Here is a 17,638-nt window from a genome sequence, read left to right as displayed (position 1 = left end):
CCTTTATCTATCTTACTTGTAATCTCCTCGAAGAATTCCAACAGGTTCATCAGGCAGGATTTTCCCTGAAGGAAACCATGCTGACTTTGTACTATCTTGTCCTGTGTCACCAAGTACTCAATCACCTCATCCTTAACAATTGACTCGAACATCTTCCCAACCACTGAGGTCAGGCTAACTGGTCTATAATTTCCTTTCTGCTGCCTCCCTCCTTTCTTAAAGGGTGGAGTGACATTTGAAATTTTCCAGTCCTTTGGCACCATGCCAGTGTCCAATGATTCTTGGAAGCTCATTACTAATGCATCCATAATCTCTTCCGCTACCTTTTTCAGAACCCTCAGGTGCAGTTCCTTCAGTAACCAAGGCCCAAGGTATTTGTATAAACATTGTCCAAGACAAGTGTTTCCACTGTATCTTGGGACATGTGACAATGATAAACCAATAGACATTGGAGCTGAATATGGCCATTCTGCCCATCGAGCTTCCTCTGCCATTTGATCATGGTTGATCCATTTCCCTCTCAACCCCAATTCTCCTACCTTCTTCCTGCAAACTTAACAAGAATCTATCAACCTCCACCTTCAATACACTCAATGACTTGGCCTCCTCAGTCATCTGAGGCAATGAATTCCACAGATTCATCACCCTTTCTGATTGAAGAAATTCCTCCTCATCTCCGTTCTAAAGGGACTTCTCTGTATTCTACGGCTGCACCCTCTGGTCCTCGACTCATCCACTATTTGAAATATCCTCTCCACCTCCACTCTGTCTGGGCCTTTCAACATTTGATAGTTTTCAATGAAATACCCCCCTCATCCTTCTGAATTCTAGAGCCATCAAATGCTCCTCATGTACCTTTCAAACCCAGAATCATTTTCGTGAACCTCTTTTGAACCCTCTCCAATGTCAGCACATCCTTTCTTAGATAAGGGGCCCAAAACTGCTCACAATACTCCCAGTGAGGCCTCATCAGTGCTCTATAAAGCCTCAACATTCATTTTTTGCTTTCATATTCTAGTCCTCTCGATCTCAACCTGCAAATGAACTTTAAGGTTAAACCAATTCTAATGCCAATTCAGTCCCATGCTCCTACACTGCCCACTGTTATCGGTCTTGAACAGACCTCTGATACAATAAAATTAAACCCTGACCTCACAATCTACCTTGTTGCGATCTTGCACTTTCTTGCATGTTTACCTGCACTGCACTCGCTCTGTAGCGTTTACACGTAATTCTGCATTGTTATTGTTTTACCTTGTTCTGTCTCACTGCCCTGTGTAATAATCTGATCTGTATGAAGAGTATGCAAGACAAGCTTTTCACTGTATCTTGGTAATTGTAATATCAATAGACCAATTCCACCTTCAACACACAAACTATTTACTAGCACACCGGCTCCTTTCACTGAGCTGTTAACTTGACAGATTTTAACACTCACCCAACGATGGCGTTATTAGGGCAGATACCAAGCAAGGTGTAACAGGAGGGAATTGAGTCAGAGAGGGGAAGGGGTATTTCTGGAGCCTTGGGCCTTGTTTACTGAAGGGATTGTCAACAGCCTCCTATAGTGAAGTTAATGAACTTTTCTGACAGCCCGAGAGACTGCTCCGGTAACGATTTGGTGTCTGTCCTGCTCCTATTCTTCCAGTTCTTGCCCCTTTTCCCGACTTCCCTCTCCCCTCCCCCCCCGTCCTCCTCCCCCACCCACTTTATCAGCCTATTTCAAGCCCTCACTCTTCTTCAGCTTTCCCCTCCTTTAATGGCCTCTCCAGCTTCTTGTATGCCCCCAATGCCCTGGGTCTCTTCTGCACCACCCCCCCCCGGGCCTTGACACTCCACTTTTACTCTACCCTCTATCAGCCCTACCCTCCAGCTTCCTTCACCTCCACCCAGTAACAGGTTAGTCCTGACGAAGGGTCTCGTCCTGAAACGTCGACTGCACCTCTTCCTAGAGATGCTGCCTGGCCTGCTGCGTTCACCAGCAACTTTGACGTGTGTTGCTTGAATTTCCAGCATCTGCAGAATTCCTGTTGTTTCTATATATTAACTTATGTATTTATATGCATTTTTAAAATTATTGTGTTCTTCATCTTTTTTTTTGTGCTACATCGGAGCTGGAGTAACAATTATTTCATTCTCCTTTACACTTTTGTGTGGAAATGACATTGAACAATCTTCCATCTTGAATCCAGCTGTTTGAGGGTGTTTTCTGTGAAAATTGGTGAGGAGCAACAGTGACATCCAAATTTCCTTAGCCCCCTGTGGAAGTAGAGACACTGCTAGCCTACTGGAATTGTGTGGAGGCAGGCCATTTGGCCCACTGAGCCTGTGCTTACCATTGACCACCACCTACTTAAAATGTATGTTGATAGGTTTTTGATTAATCAGGGCGCCAAAGGTTACGGGGAGAAGGCAGGAGTGTAGGATTGAGAGGGATAATTAGTCAGCCATGATGGAATGGCAGAGCAGACTTGATGGGCCAAATGGCCCAATTCTGCTCCTTTATATTATGGTATTGTGGTCTTACAACAATTCTACATTAATCACATGTTTTTTTAAAACTCCTATATTTGCAACAACTCCCCCCAGTTTCTACCACTCATCCATACTACGGGAGCAATTGGCAGGGTCCACTTAACCCACCGACCCTGTACACCTTTGGGACGTGGTAACGACCCGTGCACTCATAGAGAGCGTTCAAAGCGTCGGTGTTGATTGAAATGAAGCTGTGTTGTTCGTTGGAGCTGATGGTCAGAGCGTTCATGTTCTCCCCATCTTTCTGTCTGTCTCTCGTTCTGTTTGATGCCTGTGTATGCACCTATCTCTTCGTCTTTGTCTCTTGCTTTCTCTTTCTTTGTCTTTGCCTCTCTTTCTCCCTCCATCTTTCTCCCTTTCTCCCCTCCTCCTCTTCCTCTCCCCTCCTTCTACCTCTCCCTCTCCCCTTCCTTCCTCTTCTCAAACTCACTCACATTCTCTCTCGCTCTCTCCCTATCTCCCCTCTGTCTTTCTATTCTCTGTGTATGTCTATCTGCCTCTCCCTCTGTCTGTATCTTGTTTTCTCTCTCTCTCTCTGTCGCTCTTTACCTTTGTCTCTGTCTCCCTCCATCTGTCTCCCTCCCCCTCCCACTCTCTCTCCCCCTTCCTCTCCCCTCTCTCCTCAATCTCACACACTCATTCTCCCTCTCTCCCCATCTATTTCCCTCTATCCCACTCTCTCCTCTCTCTCTTTCCCTATCCCTTACTCCTTTCCTCCCCCTCTCGGTCTCTCTCTCTCCCTCTCTCCCCCTCCCCGTCCCGTTTCAGATCATTTCAGAGGGGATGAGAGTGTGTTCCTGGATAACTCACCTGTCGGTTGCAGTTGGACATGACTGAATTTGTTTGTAGTAAGCATTCAGGAATGTTTGGTAGAAGGTGGGTGGAGAGAGAACGACTGTCACGCCAGTGATAGGTGTTGGGTCGATATTGATTGGAAGCTCCCACTAGGTAAGATGACCCACCTCGGAAGTGTTCTCCGCTGTAGGTGGGTGTCAGCTGCCAAGGCATAAAACTCTGTATTTCCTCACAGATCTTATTCTTTATCTCCACATCTTCCCCACAAATCCCCCCCAGCTCTCTCTCCCTCTGTCTTCCCCTCTGTTGGATCTGCTCTCTCTCCCAACTGTTTTCCCCACTCCCTCTGTGTCTTCCCCCAATCTCTCTCACTCCCTCCTCTCCCTCCCTCTCCCCCTCCCTCTCTCATCTTCCCTCTCTGTGTCTGCCCCCAATCTCACTCCCTCCTCTCCCTCTCTCTCCCCCTTCTCTCTCCCCCTCCCTCTCCCCCCTCCCTCTCTCATCTTCCCTCTCTGTGTCTGCCCACTCTCTCTCCCTTCATGTCTGCCCCGCTCTCTTTCTGTCTGTTCTACTACTTCTCTCCCTCTGTGTCTACACCCCCTCCCCATCCCTCCCTCTCTCTATACCCACTGCCCGCCTCTCTCTCTCTCTCTCTGTCTCTCTCTCTCTATACCCACTATCCACCTCTGTCTCCCCCTGTGTGTAAATCCCTTTCTTTTTCTCCGTCTGTGGCTGCCCACTTACTCTGTCTTCCTCTCTCTCTCTCTCCCTCTCTCTCTCTCTCTCTCTCTCTCTCTCTCTCTCTCTCTCTCTCTCGCGCTCTCTCACTCTCTCACTCTCTCCCCTTATATGGACATATGGACAGAGCTCAGATTTGGTGTGAAGCTACAGGCAGTGGCTGGGAGTGGGGGATGTTGGTTAGCGCATTAGGAATGCTGACAAAGACAGGTTGCAGTGTCATTGAACCCGGCAGCCTCCTCGATGAATTGGATTGATGTGTGTACATTTGTCGAGTGGGAAAGGTGGCTTTTGATCCAGGTCTGGGCTTCAAGGACAGAATTGGCATAGAGAATTCCCACCCTGGCTCTCACAGCCCCCCAGACACACACACACACACACAGATCGTTAACAGCACCAAATTTCTTGGTGTTCACCTGGTGGAGAATCTCACCTGGTCCCTCAACACCAGCTCCATAACAAAGAAAGCCCAGCAGTGTCTCTACTTTCTGCGAAGGCTGAGAAAAGTCCATCTCCCACCCCTCCATCCTCACCACATTCTACAGAGGTTGTATTGAGAGCATCCTGAGCAGCTGCATCAGTGCCTGGTTCAGAAATTGCACCATCTCGGATCGTAAGACCCTGCAGCGGATAGTGAGGTCAGCTGAGAAGATCATCGGGTTCTCTCTTCCCGCCATTACAGATATTTACACCACACGCTGCATCTGCAAAGCAAACAGCGTTTTGAGGGACCTCACGCACCCCTCATACAAACTCTTCTCCCTCCTGCCATCTGGCAAAAGGCACTGAAGCATTCGGGCTGTCACAACCAGACTATATAACAGTTTCTTCCCCCAAGCCATCAGACTCCTCAATACCCAGAGCCTGGACTGACACCAACCTACTGCCCTCTACTGTGTCTATTGTCTTGTTTATTATTTATTGTAATGCCTGCACTGTTTTGTGCACTTTATGCAGTCCTGGGTCGGTCTGTAGTCTAGTGTGGTTTTTGTGTTGTTTTACGTAGTTCAGTGTAGTTTTTGTATTGTTCCATGGTCCTGAAAAACGTCATCTTGTTTTTACTGTGTACTGTACCAGCAGTTATGGTCAAAATGACAATAAAAAGTGACTTGACTTGACTTCACACACACACACACACACACACAGTTCTATACTAATTTTATGGCTCCACACCATTGTCTTCCCTTATCATCCACCACCTTGTCATATCCAATAACACAGCATGTACACAGAAATAGGCCATTCTGCCCAACTAGCTCATGGTATGCCTCACCAGAACTTACTTACTCTTCCCTCATCAAAACTTATTGGCGTCACCTTCTGTTCTCTCCCCACCTCCGATGTGTGTCCAACCTGCCCTCATATGGAGGTCGGTGACCAGTGGTGTTCCACAGGGATCTGTTCTGGGATCTTTATAAATTACCTGGATGAAGAAATAGAAGAATGGATTAGTAAGCTTGCTGATGACACTAAAGTTGGAGGTGGTGTGGATAGTCTGGAGGGTTGTCAGAGGTTACAGCACAACATTGATAGGATGCAGGACTGGGCTGAGAAGTGGCAGATGGAGTTCAACTCAGATTAGTGTGAAGTGCTTCATTCCGGTGGGTCAAATTTGAAGAGAATATAATATTAATGGTAAGACTCTTGGCAGTGTGGAGGATCAGCAAGATCTTGGGGTCTGTATCCATAGGACACTCAAAGCTGCTGCGCAGCTTGAGAGTGTTGTTAAGAAGGCGTATGGTGTGTTGGCATTCATCAACCGTGGGACTGAGTTCAAGAGCCGTGAGGTAATGTTACAGCTATATGAGACCTTGGTCAGACCCCTCTTGGAGTACTGGGTTCAGTTCTGGTCACCTCACTACAGGAAGGACGTGGATACTATAGAGAGAGTGCAGAGGAGATTTACAAAGATGTTGCCTGGATTGAAGGGTGTACCTTATGAGAATAGATTGAGTGAACTTGGCCTTTTCTCCTTGGAATGTTAAAGGATGAGAGGTGACCTGATAGAGGTGTATAAGATGATGAGAAGCATTGATCGTGTGGATAGCCAGAGGCCTTTTCCCAGGGCTGAAATGGTTAACATGAGGGGGCATAGTTTTAAGGTGCTTGTAGGTACAAGGGAGATGTTAGAAGTAAGTTTTTCACACAAAGAGAATGGTGGGTGTGTGGAATGCACTGCCAGCAACGTTTGTAGAGGTGGATACGATAGGGTCTTTTAAGATACTCTTAAATAGGGAAATGGAGCTTAGAAATATAGAGGGGTATGTGATAGCAAAATTCTAGACAGTTTCTAGAGTAGGTTACATGGTTGGTACAACATTGTGGGCCAAAGGGCCTGTAACGTGTTGTAGATTTCTGTGTTTCTATGTTTCTATAAATGTATCGACACCGTCCACTCCCCTTGGGATTCAGCTCTACATTCTCATCACCCGCTGGATGAAAGAGTTTCTCCTGAATCTCTCTGTAGGTTTTCTGAGTGACTGCCGTATACATAAATAGACAGAGTTTACTCCAAGAACAGGCTCTTTACCCACTATGCCTGTGCTGAATGAAATGAAAATATCCCACCATTCCCACATATTCATGCTTCCACTCCTTCCCTGGTTACCTGTTCCAGGCATCCATAATACCAGACTGAAAAATATAGGAGCAGAATTTGGCCAATCATCTGATCCAGTCTGCTCCACCATTGCGTCATGGCTGATCTGCAATCTGCAGCCATTTTACGAGGTACACCTGTCACCTGCTCGTTAAAGCAAATATCTAATCTGCCAATCCTGTGGCAGCAGCTCAACACATAAAAGCATGTAACAATAGACAATAACCTATCCCTCAACGTCCGCAAGACGAAGGAATTGGTTGGTGACTTCAGAAGGAGTAGCGGACCGCACGACCCAATTTACATCGGTGGTGCGCAAGTGAAACAGGTCAAAAGCTTTAAGTTCCTCGGGTCAATATCACAAATGACCTGACTTGGACTAACCAAGCAGAGTCCACTGCCAAGAAGGCCCACCAGCGCCTTTACTTCCTGAGAAAACTAAAGAAATTTGGCCTGTCCCCTAAAACCCTCACTAATTTTTATAGATGCACCGTAGAAAGCATTCTTCTAGGGTGCATCACAACCTGGTATGGAAGTTGTCCTGTCCAAGACCGGAAGAAGCTGCTGAAGATCGTGAACACGGCGCAGCGCATCACACAAACCAATCTTCCGTCCTTGGACTCACTTTACACCGCACGCTGTCGGAGCAGTGCTGCCAGGATAATCAAGGACACGACCCACCCAGCCAACACACTTTTTGTCCCTCTTCCCTCTGGGAGAAAGTTCAGGAGCTTGAAGACTCGTACAGCCAGATTTGGGAACAGCTTCTTTCCAACTGTGATAAGACTGCTGAACGTATCCTGACCTGGATCTGGGCCGTACCCTCCAAATATCTGGACCTGCCTCTTGGTTTTTTTTTTTGCACTACCTTACTTTCCATTTTCTATTTTCTATTTATGATTTATAATTTAAATTTTTAATATTTACTATCGATTTGTACTCCAGGGAGCAGGAAGCGCAGAATCAAATATTGCTGCGATGATTGTATATTCTAGTATCAATTGTTTGGCGACAATAAAGTATAAAGTATTAAGTATGTAGACGTCATCAAGAACTTCAGTTGTTGTTCAGGCCTAATATCAGAATGGGGAAGAAATGTGACGTAAGGGTCTTTGACTGTGGAATGTTTGTTGGTGCCAGATGGGGTGGTTTGAGCATTTCAGAAACTGCTGATTTTCAAGCATACCAGTCTCTCGAGTTTACGGAGTGTTTGAAATGGATGGGTTGTAACTGCAGAAGAGCATGAACATTTACTCAGTAAGACGGGTATTTTCCCTCCAGCACTCCAGATTAAACAACACAAGGGTCTTGACCTGAAATGTAGACTGTTCATTTCCCCCCACAGATGCTGCCTGACCTGCTGAGTTTCCCCAGCGCTTTTTGTGTCTCGCTTGACAAGGATGTTGCGAAGAATGAAGGGCCTGAGAGCGGTTAAGTAGGCTAGTACTTTTCTCCCTTGGAGGCTAGGTTCACGAGGTTAGTCCCCGGGATGGAGGGACTGTCATATGTTGAAAGATTGGAGCGACTGGGCTTGTATACACTGGAATTTAGAAGGATGAGAGGGGATCTGATTGAAACATATAAGATTATTAAGGGATTGGACACGCTAGAGGCAGGAAACATGTTCCTGATGTTGGGGGAGTCCAGAACAAGAGGCCACAGTTTAAGAATAAGGGATAGACCATTTAGAACGGAGTTGAGGAAAAACTTTTTCACACAGAGGGTTGTGGTTCTGTGGAATGCTCTGCCTCAGAAGGCAGTGGAGGCCAATTCTCTAGATTCTTTCAAAAAATAGATAGAGCTCTTAAAGATAGCGGAGTGAAGGGATAAGGGGAGAAGGCAGGAAAAGGGTAATGATTGTGGATGATCAGCCATGATCACAGTGAATTGTGGTGCTGGCTCGAAGGGCTAAATGGCCTACTCCTGCACCTATTGTCTATTGTCTAGGAGAAGATTCAGATCCATTTATTTATCACATCTACAAACATTTGTACATCGAAACATACAGATAAATGAGTCATTTGCTTGAACTTCCAACACAACCTAAGGATGTGCTGGAGGCAGCTTGTAAGTGTCACCACATGTTCTGGCGCCAACATAGCTTGCCCATTATGTTCTACAGGACAACACAAACAACATGAAGGGCCTGTGCTGTGCTTTAGTTCTCTGTGACTCTGACAAACATCAGCAGAATACAAGCCCCTTTCCTCACTCCCACCCACTCAAAGTCAAAGTAAATTTATTATCAAAGTACCTGTGTATCATACCTTGAGATTCATTTTCTTGCAGGCATTTACAGGAAAGTAAAGAAATACAATAGAGTTTATGAAAAAAAATCTATTCATAAAAATCTGACTGACCAATGTGTAAGTCAAGTCATTGCCATTTTGACCATAAACTGCTGGTACAGTGCACAGTAAAAACGAAACAATGTTCCTCCAGGAGCCTGGTGCTACATGAAACAACACAAAACTACACTAGACTATGTGAGACAGCACAAGGCTACACTAGACTACGTAAAACAACATAAAAACTGCACTAAACTACAGACCTGCACAGGACTACATAAAGTGCACAAAACAGTGCAGGGCAGTAGAGAAAAAAAAAGACAAATCATGCAAAGAATAAAAAGAAATAGGTAACTAATATTGAGAATTTCATAGTTAAAAGTAGATTTATTATAAAGCATAAGACCATAAGACATAGGAGTAGAATTAGGCTATTTGGCCCATCAAGTCTGCTACACCATTTCATCATGGCTGTGCAGTCAGTGCAGTGTCAAGGTGAATGAAGTTATCCACATATATACAATGAAGGGTGATCTTACAGGTGTATAAAATCATACGAGACATGAGATCATAAACACGAGAAAATCTGCTAATGCTGGAAATCTGAAGCAACACACACAAAATGCAGGAAGAACTCACCTGCTACCGTGGCTCCAAGCCTTCCCTTACGCATGGGTTCAGGCAGGGACCTGTCCTTTCTGAGTGCCTGCTTTCAGTCTAGCATCGGGCAATATTTTATCAGTGACCTACCTGGCTTCGGTTCTGGGATATCTGAGATAAACCAGTGACCATCCCCCATTGCAGCTGAATGTCTGTGTGTACTAGTTGACCAGTGAACATATGATCTAGAATCATTCATTTTACAACTTAACACACTCACCTCAACACTGAATAGAACATTGAACAAAACCTCTGGGCTCACTTTCAAAGTCTCTACAACTCATGTTCTTAGTAATATTTATTTCTTTGATGTCGCGGTGTTCACTGAGCTTGGAGACGTTGTATCATCAGTCGAGGTGATATCCTCAGTGCACGGTTGTTGGTGTCTCTGGGAGTGTCCGTGCTTCTATAGTGCCCCTGTTCTGATTGGCTATCGCTTCAGTTGACCTTTGAATTCTATTGGCTCATGTTGCTTTGGCGCTTCGGGATTCATAGTGGGCGTCTATCTTGAAGTGCTTGTTTATGGAGTTATCAGAAGAGAACCACTCTTCTAAAACTTCCCGTGCCTGCTTTGTGTTTGCCTGCACCAGAACTTCTGCGGTGTCCCAGTTAAAGTTAAATAAACCCCAGTTAAAATAAATGGCATCTACTAACCCCAAAGAGCCAAAGAAACAAACGGGGGGTGGGGGGGGGGCGCTATATAAATGCGAGCACTCCTAGAGAGAAACACTGAATAACTGCGCATTGAGGATGACACCTCAACTGGTGATGAAATGTCTGGAAGCTAATTGCCAAACTCGGCAAACACCACAACATCAAATGCCTCAACACAAAATAACAATATTTAGCACCATCCTTAATTATTTATTTATAATAGTTATTGGTATTTTGTGTTTTCAATGTTTGTCTTCTTTTGCGCATTGTTTGCTTATCAGCCTGTGTGTGCAGTTTTCATTGATCCTGGTGTGTTTCTTTGTTCTATTGCAAATGCCTGCAAGAAAATGAATCTCAGGGTAGGTGTACGGTGACATATACTTGAACCAGTGCAGAGAACTTAACTCAAATTCACTCACCGCAACACTGAGATGTTCCCACAGTCTCTGGACTCCTTTCAAGGACCCTTCATCTCATGTTCTTGATATGTATTGCTTATTTATTTACTTATTATAATTTTGTTCCCTTTGTCCTCTTTGTATTTGCACAGATTGTTTTCTTTCCACTCTGCTTGTCCGTCTTGTGTGCATTTTTCCCATTGATTCTGTTGTGTTTCTTTGTATTTTCTGTGAATGCCCACAAGGAAGTGAATCTCGGGGTAGTTTATGGTGTTTGTTCATTTGTTACGTGCCGTGTCGTATGTCATGGGCGATCATGGTCTCATGGCCATGATTGTTCTTGGCAAAGTTTCTACAGAAGTGGTTTGCCATTGCCTTCTTCTGGGCAGTGTCTTTACACGAGGGGTGACCCCCAGCCATTATCAATACTCTTCGGAGGTTGTCTGCCTGGCGTCAATATTTGCGTAACCAGGACTTGTGATCTGCACTGGCTGCTCATACGACCATCCACCACTGCTCCCATGGCTTCACGTCACCCTGATCCGCGGCGGGGCAGTGGGGTGCTAAGCAGGTGCTATGCCTTGCCCAGGAGTGACCTGTAAGATAGCAGAGGGAAAGAGCAGCTTGCACCTCATTTGGTAGAAATATATCCCCAACTTGTATATGGTACTTGTATAAGAAAATTACTTTGAACTTTGTGTCCTCCCTCCATCTCTCTCTCTGTTGGGTGTGTGGGGTGTCCAGGTAGAGTTAGTACCTCTGGTGAAATGGCTTGTCATGTCCTCATTTGCCTGTCAGCCCCATCTGACACTCAGGTCTCACCTGTGGCTCCAAGTAGTGGCCACAGCCCAGTCCATCACGGGTAAAGTCCTCTCCTCCATTGATCACATCTACAAGGAGCACTGCCACAGTTAAAGCATCATCCAACATCAGGGACCCCCACCTCTCAGGCCATGCTCTCTCCTCGCTACTACCATCAGAAAGGAGGTCCAGTAACCCTAGGTCCCACACCACCAGGTTCGGGAACAGTTATTACTCTTCAATCGTCAGGCTGCTGACCCAGTATGGATAATTTCAGTCATCCCAACTTGGACACCCTTTCAAGCGCTCTTTATCTCATGTTCTCAGTATTATTTATTTATTTGCACGATATTCCAGCTTATCATACTCAAGAACCATTTAATATTCTTACTAACAGCTGGGTAGAAGCTGTCTTTGAGGCTGGTGGTACGGGTTTTCTGCCCTATGGGAGAGGGGAGAAGACAGAATGTCTGGGGCGGGTGGGATCTATGATTGTGCTGGCTTTACTGAGGGAGCCAGAAGTGCAGACAGAGTCCATGGAGAGGAGGCTGGTTTCCATGATGTGCTGAATTATGTCCGCAACTCTCTGCAGTCTCTTGCAGTCATGGGCAGAGCAGTTGACATATCAAGTTATCGTGTATCTCGATAGGACGATTTGATGAAAATGGATATGATTCGATGGGAACATTCCAAACTTCTTTAGCCTCCAGTGGAAGTCGAGGTGATGATAAACTTTCTTGGAGAAGTGGCAGATGGAATACAGAATAGGGAAGCGTATGGTCATGGTGGAAGGAATAAAGGTGTAGAATCAGAAATAGGAATTGCAAAGGGATTTGAGAGTCCCATCAAGGACATCTTCAATAGACAATGCCTCAGGAAGGTGCATCCATCATTAAGGACCCTTACCATCCCAGACATGCCCTCTTCTCATTGCTGCTATCAGGGAAGAGGTACAGGAGCCTGAAGACACACACTCAACGTTAAGGGAACAGTTTCTTCCCCTCTGCCATCATAATTCTGAATGGACAATGAACCCATGAAGAAGAAGAAGAAGAAAGCCCTTAACTCCGAGTGGAGTCATCGGGACGCTGTCATGACAGCATTTTTTTTAGCAGGCTTTCTTATTTTTACGAGGCCGAGTTGCTAGCTCGACGGATGGAAAGCGTGCAAGGGAGCTGGCTGGATTCGAACTTGGGAGCCTTCGCTCCGAAGTCCGGCGCTGATGCCATTACGCCACCAGTCGGCTATGAACCCATGAACACTACCTAATTTTTTGCTCTCTTTTTGCATTACTTATTTAATTTTTATATATTTCTTATTGTAACTTTAGTCATTTTAATGTATTGCTGCTGCAAAGCAGCACATTTCACGACGTGCCAATGATAATATATCTGATTCTGAAAAATCAGTCAAGATCAAATGACAGAACAGACTCGATGGACTAAATGCCCTAATTCTGCTCCTATGTCATATAGTTTTCAATATAATTACAAGAACATACTTTGCTCTTCATATAAAGTCAGTTGTTTTCCTCTGTGCTGAAGGTGAAAGAGAGGCAATCAGAGTGGGAGATGCATCTTGGTATCCATGCCAACGTTCCCCTTCCAGCTCATTAGGAAAACCCTTCCTCTCCCCTCACCTCCAATAAATCTCCTTGGGCTTTCGAGTCGGTAGTATTTCACCTCGTGTTTTATGCCTTGGAGAATGTTTAATCTCTGCTGTGTGTGCACCATGACTTCAGTGAAAACAATGGGCCAGACAACAGGAAGTTCAGTACTGGCTCCAAGTTATCACATCAATCAGGTCTTTGGCCTGCCCACATCCCCACAGGCCTGTATTATTGAGCAGTCAAGCAGTCAAATGGCTCTCAGTAGAGTCTCCTGCCTAGCAACAAGCTTCACTTAGTGGGCTGGGAATAATTACCTCTTGGAAAGCACGCTTTGGTTAAAAGTTCCAAATCTCCAGGCCTGCCTCTTCAGAGCCTTAAAGGAAGCTTCGGATGAACACCACCTCATGCGTCAATGCTATCCCCTAAGTCTGCACCCGTATGGGATTTACCTACTCATGGGGGTGGCACGGTAGCGCAGAGGTTAGCACAGTGCTTTACAGTACAGGCGTCCCGGGTTCAATTCCAACCGCTGCTGTAAGGAGTTTGTACGTTCTCCCTGTGACTGTGTGGGTGTCCTCTGGGTGCGCCAGTTCCCTGCCAGAGTCCAAAGTTGGTTGGGAGGTTAATTGGCCATTGTAAATTGTCCTGTGATTGGGCTCGGATTAAACTGGGGGATTGCTGGAAGGGTCAGAAGGGTCTACTCTGCACTGTATCTCAACAAATAAATTGGTTAATCATACATTCTGAGATAGAGTGAAGGCCGTTGGCTTGCTGTCCATACAGATCACTTCATTACAACGGAGTACTGAGGCACAGTAGAGTAGCGGTTAGCGTAACGCTTTGCAGCATCAGCAATTGCGATCTGGTTTCATTCCTGTCACTATCTCTTTACGCTCTCCTTGTGACAGCGTAGGCTTCCTCCCACATTCCAAAGACGTACGGGTTGGGGTTAGTAAGTTGTGGGCACGCTATGCTGGCAGTGGAAACGTGGTGACACTCGCGGGCTGCCCCCCAGCACACTCCTTGCTGGTTTGATTTGACGCAAGGCATGCATTTCACTGGATGTTTTAATGTACGCGTGACAAATCCCTACTGCCTGTTCTGCCGCTGGTGTTTAGGGCAGCAATGAAAGTCCTCCATCTCTGGCGGTAGCTCAGTTTTCACCACTGTCGGTCATGCAGGTTCTGGGTTGAGACCCGGGAATACCGTCACACTCCGATGTAGAAAGAGTCTTCATTTCTGTTTTTCCAGTCAGGGTTTTTAGCCCTGAGTTGAACCCCCAAACCTGGGGGACCAGTGGACCACTCTTAGTCTGGCCTCTACCCTTTGACCTGTTTGGTCTACCAAAAGCCAAAGCCGAGCATACCTAGATTCCAGCCAGCATAGCTCTCCTGGTCATTGAGGCACACAAGCCTCCAAACCCAATGACAAGGTTGTTGTGGTCCTCACGGAGGATGTGACAAATAAAGCTAATATTTATCTTTATCTCTTTCCCTTTAACAATAATGGAAAGCATACTGGTTCCTCCCACTTACAAAGACATACAGGTTCACAGGTTAATTGGTCACATGGGTGTAATTGGGCTTGCTGTGTCAGAAGGGCCTGTTACGGTACCATATCTCTAAATAAAAAAATCTCGAACTCTGGTCTCATACTGTGCCTTTTGCAAACAGAGATATCTCGCCTTCTCTCATGATATTAAAATCATTATTAATTATTCAGTAAATGGCAGGACCCTAGGGAGCAATGGTGCACAGAAGGGTCTTCAGGCACGTCCATAGCTCCCTGGAAGTGGCCACACAGCAGGACAGGGTGTGAAATAAGGCGTCTTGTACACTTGCCTTCAGCACGATTCAAGATTGTTCAAATGTCATTTCCAGTACACAAGTGTAAAGGAGAATAAAATGCTTGTTGCTCCAGATCAGATACAGCACAAAAAAAAACACAATAAGGAACACAATAACAAAATAAACACAATGATTATAAGTACTTAAGAGATCTTATATACACTGATTGATTGTATGTCCATAATGTGACAGTAGGCAGAGAAGTGTCTGTACATAAGGTGACTCTGACAGGAAATGATAAGGTAGTGATGGTTGGGTTAGTGGCTGGAGGTGTTCAGCAGCCTTACTGGTTGGAGAAAGTAACTGTTAGATAAGTAGATAGATAGATATACTTTATTGATCCGGAGGGAAATTAGGTTTCATTACAGTTGCACCAACCAAGAACAGAGTACAAACATAGCAATACAAAACCACAATCAATCAAATAATAATATGTAAACCATGCCAGATGGAAATAAGTCCAGGACCAGCCCATTGGCCCAGGGTGTCTGACCTTCCAAGGGAGGAGCTGCAAGGTTGGATGGCCACAGGCTGGAATGACTTCCCATGACGCTCAGTGCTGCATCCCGGTGGAATGAGTCTCTGGCTGAATGTACTCCTGTGCCCATAGGTATAAATGATGTTACACGCCGACGTCGGGTTGGCAGAGGGAGGGATGTACACAGCAACCACAATTGCATGTGAGATTTCCCTTGGCAAATAATATGGCCGGAGTCCAACAGCAAAAAGTTCAATATCCGGGCTACAAACACGTTCCTTGAGCGTAATTGAGTTTGGTGGTCCCGGTGTGGATGGTACGTAACCTCCTTCCTGATGGGAGTGGGACAAACAGTCCATGAACAGGGTGGGTGAGATCCTTCATGATGTTACTGGCCCTTTTCCAGAACCTTTCTGTATATATGTCCTTGATGGTGGTTAGGCTGGTGCTAGTGATGCGTTGGGCAGTTTTGACTACCTGAACTGTTAACGCTGTTTCTCTCTCCATAGATACAGTCTGGCCTGCTGAGTGCTTTTGTTTCAGATTTCTAGAGCCTACTGTTTTTCTTTGATCCACAACTGGCGCTGCTTCCTGTCCTTATCTTATGTTTTTCCAACACAATAAACAAACGTCTTGTTGGCAGATGGTATCTAAACCACAGTTCTTCTTGTCTCAGCTCTCTCCCTTCCTGACTGACAACGCAGTCTTTCCCAGCATGATACACGCAAAATGCTGGAGGAACTCAGCAGGTCAGACAACACCTATGGAAATGGATAAACAGTCAACGTTTCTGGCTGAGAGCCTTCATCAGGGCCAAGACCCGCTCATCAGGCTTTCAACAGTTCCCGATGAAGGATTTCGGTCTGAAACATCAACTGCTTATTTCTCTCCATTGCCTGGCCTGTTGTTGTGTTGCTGTAGATTTCTAGCATCTGTAGACCGTCTTGTGTTTATGATTTGCTTTCTGAGAGTATTCTTCTTTAAAATTGATCTTACGTAACCGAGCTTGTTTTTGTCTCCGTCTACAGTGTATATACAATCTGCAGTCACTTTGTCAGGCACCTCCTGGATCTAATCAAGTGGCTACTGAGTGTATGTGTGTGGTCATCTGCTGTTATAGCCCATCCTCTTCAAGGTTCAATGTGCTGTGCATTCAGAGACGTTCTTCCACACGCCACTGTTGTAACACGTGGTTATTTAAGTTACTGTCACCTACTTGTCAGCTTGAACCAGTCTGGCCATTCACCTCTGACCTCTCTCATTCACAAGGCATTTTTGCCCACAGAACTGCCATTCACTGGGTGTTTTATTTTTGTGTTTTGCACCACTCTCTGTAAACTCTAGAGACTGTTGTGTGTGAAAATCCCTGGTGGTCAGCAATCTCTGAGCTACTCAAACCTCCCCGTCTGGCATCAGCAATCAACCAGATTGATCCCTGGGATGGCGGGACTTTCATATGATGAAAGACTGGATCAACTAGGCTTATACTCATTGGAATTTAGAAGATTGAGGGGGGGATCTTATTGAAACGTATAAAATCCTAAAGGGATTGGACAGGCTAGATGCAGGAAGATTGTTCCCGATGTTGGGGAAGTCCAGAACGAGGTTTGGGGATAAAGGGGAAGCCTTTTAGGACCGAGATTAGGAAAAACTTCTTTACACAGAGAGTGGTGAATCTGTGGAATTCTCTGCCACAGGAAACAGTTGAGGCCAGTTCATTGGCTATATTTAAGAGAGAATTAGATATGGCTCTTGTGGCTAAAGGGATCGGGGGTATGGAGGGAAGGCTGGTACAGGGTTCTGAGTTGGATGATCAGCCATGATCGTACTGAATGGCGGTGCAGGCTCGAAGGGCCGAATGGCCTACTCCTGCACCTATTTTCTATGTTTCTATGTTTCTATTCCATAGTCAACGTCACTTAGTTTGCATTTCTTCCCCATTCTGATGTTTGGTCTGAACAACAACTGAAACTCTTGACCATGTCTGCATGCTTTTACGCATTGAGTTGCTGCCACATGATTGGCTGATTAGGTATTTGCATTAATAAACAGGTGTACATGTGTACTTCAATAAAGTGGCCACTGAGTATGCATACAGACACAGAGAAGTGATTCAACTAGGCTAGAGCTTGAAACACAGCCAGTACTCGTTAAATGTTTTTATCTTGTAAAATATTTGTGGCAACATATTACTCAATACTTGCTGTCAAACCACGCACAGAGGAATTTGGACAGG

General features: G+C 45.4%; 1 protein-coding gene across 4 annotated transcripts in view; it reads left to right on the top strand.

The window, feature by feature from the left end:
• The window catches only part of gdpd5b (glycerophosphodiester phosphodiesterase domain containing 5b), a 369,021-nt gene that overhangs the window by 177,608 nt on the left and 173,775 nt on the right, over positions 1-17,638 (top strand). The window lies entirely within an intron of this gene.

This window comes from Mobula birostris, chromosome 7 (assembly GCF_030028105.1).
Source record: "Mobula birostris isolate sMobBir1 chromosome 7, sMobBir1.hap1, whole genome shotgun sequence".
Classification (NCBI taxonomy): Eukaryota; Metazoa; Chordata; class Chondrichthyes; order Myliobatiformes; family Myliobatidae; genus Mobula; species Mobula birostris.
This window is presented reverse-complemented; position numbering and strand designations above follow the sequence as displayed.